The following is a 2,477-nucleotide window of genomic DNA, read 5'->3' as shown; positions in this document are numbered from 1 at the left end:
GCTATGAGGCACAAATACCTCCATCTTCAGTACTTGCGTACATGGATCAGTGCCCACAAAGAAGCCTTGCACTACAGCTCACATACCTTTCAAAGCCTCCAGCATAAACATTCTTGATGTTTGTTCTTTCTTCCCTTTTCATGCTTTAGAAAGAGAGGGAGCACATTTCTGCCTTTACAGCTTTGCTGCTTCTTGGCTCCCTAAAACACCACTTGCTTGTAGAGCCACAAACAGGGGCCATTCATAAATCCTTTACAGACAGTGAGTCCAAATCTGCAAAGATAACAGGGAAGAGCATCTCAGAAAATCTTAATTACTGGCAGTCATCCTCCAGAGAAATATTTCCCGGCCACCCCACAACAGAACTGTCTGGCAGGCAGTATCACAGGTCCTTCAGAAAGGAATTGCAGATAGTTTTGAATACAAAGTCATTCCCAATAGCATGCATACTTTACAGGTTGGTAGTTGAAACCTTTATCTCTGCAGCATAAAATAAAGTTTTTCTGAGTTTGTTTTGCCCCTTTCATTATTGCAGGAAAAGAAATTTATTTCTCAGGAATGTGCTTGGACTGCCCAATTTATTTAAGAGAAAACAATTACTGTAATAATAAAATATTCTACATAAAACTAATTGTATTTCCGTTGTATTGATTTCAGCAGATTTGCAGACTGGCAGCAAGAAAAATTGGTTATCCCAATCTATAAAACTCGGTGGGATCAGTGGTACAGGAGAGAAGGGGGCATAAAACATTCCCTTTAATGGTTGAGAGGTGGAAATAAATTGGGAGCAAGACTGTCTTTTTTATCCAGAGTTTGAATGGGAAGTAGCACTGTCTCTGGGCAGCATTCTGGGTTTAGGGCAGCTTCCCTCAGTATTGCATTTCCTGCCTCAGGTCCAGGGAGCCTGTTTCTAAAAGAGAGGGAGAAGCTCTGTTATCTATGCTTTGCTCCACTTGCCTTTCATTTCTTCAGAATGAGTCATGTTCATAGATGGTCCCTCTCCCATGGGGCAGAGTCATTTCATTGCCTTTTTTTTAAAGAGGAGTCTTTTGTTCACCCTTTGACCTTGCAGATCATGAAGAAGTAAAATAAAGCATAGTTTTGTTCATCTAAAAGAAAATTGTATATTTTTTTTCTTTTTTACTCTGGAGTATTTTTGACATCCTTTAAGTGGGGGGTGTTTTCTTTGTGGTTTTGTTTTGTTTTCATTTTTGTTTTGTTTTGAAGCAACTACTGAAACATATAAATTCCCTGGCTGTATTGTTCTACTGGCAATTTTTACATTGATCAGATTTTTGCTTTCAGATTTAATTGCTAAACTTACCTTGAGGTTCTCAAGGTGCTGATGCCTGATGGCAGTTTCAAGGCATAGAAATACTACACAGTCCTGGAAACACTTATGAATTTCAGGAAAAAAATAGTGTTATGCATGGAAAACATTAGGTGTGAGATATATGGTAAATGGGTGATTACTGGTGGCACATGGGTCAGTAGATTAACTCTTCTGATTTCTTTCTATTCCATGAGACCATTAGTCACAGAAGAACTGTAGAAATGCTCCTCCAATTGAAGATCAGAGTAGATAGACTAAAAATTCTTAATTTGATCCTGTCTCTTACTGTCACTAATGAAACACGTATCAATGCAGAGATTAGCCCATGCCCATGAATAAGTGACATTCATGGGTTAAAATGGAAGAAATATAGAAGACAAAAGTTACTCTTTATAAAAAATATGTATTCATCAGCACAGGGAGACTAAAACAAGAACAAACTGTCAATTGGAAAAAGATCTCCTTGTACAGAAGAAAGAGAAGGTGGCTGATTTTTTCAAATGCTCTGACTAGGTTTTAGATAATGAGCTGAGCAAATACAGCCTCCTGCAGTCCTTGTTGGTGAATTAGAGTTGGGGAAAAAAAAAAAAAAAAAAAGGTTTTAAGGTTTTTTGGGGGTTGTGGCTTTTTTTTCTTTTTTTTTTTTCTTGAGACTGAGTATAATCTGTATTGGAATTACTACCCTGTGAATTCCAAGCTCAGGGCAAAAGTAGGCGAAAGGTAGATTCAGAGGAGAAGCTAAAACTACAAAGAGACAAAAATCTGAACAGAATGGAATATGACGAACTGTAATTGGTTTGTTTTCTATTTTTTATTTTATTAAGAAAGAATTCCTACAAATTTGTTTCTGTGCAGTGAACAATAAATAATTTTCCAGCAAAAAAGAAACCTATATTTGAGAAATTCAGACTAGCTACCAGGGAAAAAAAAGCAGCACACCAGAAGATATCCCACCCAGCTTACGAAAACAGAAATTACTTTGCTGAAAATCAGATGATGGAAGAAAAGAGCCTTTCAAAATATGGGGATAAGGATGGAACACAGTCATAACCGTGACTCTGAATTAAAAAGAGAAAATGTCAAATGATCATTATGATCCAATTTGCAAACATCGTGTTATGGTGTGAAAGTCATTTGGATGTGC

The sequence above is a fragment of the Tympanuchus pallidicinctus genome, unplaced genomic scaffold (assembly GCF_026119805.1).
Source record: "Tympanuchus pallidicinctus isolate F22 unplaced genomic scaffold, pur_lepc_1.0 scaffold8, whole genome shotgun sequence".
Lineage (NCBI taxonomy): Eukaryota > Metazoa > Chordata > Aves > Galliformes > Phasianidae > Tympanuchus > Tympanuchus pallidicinctus.
The sequence above is the reverse complement of the archived record's forward strand: the minus strand, read 5'-3'. Positions refer to the sequence as shown.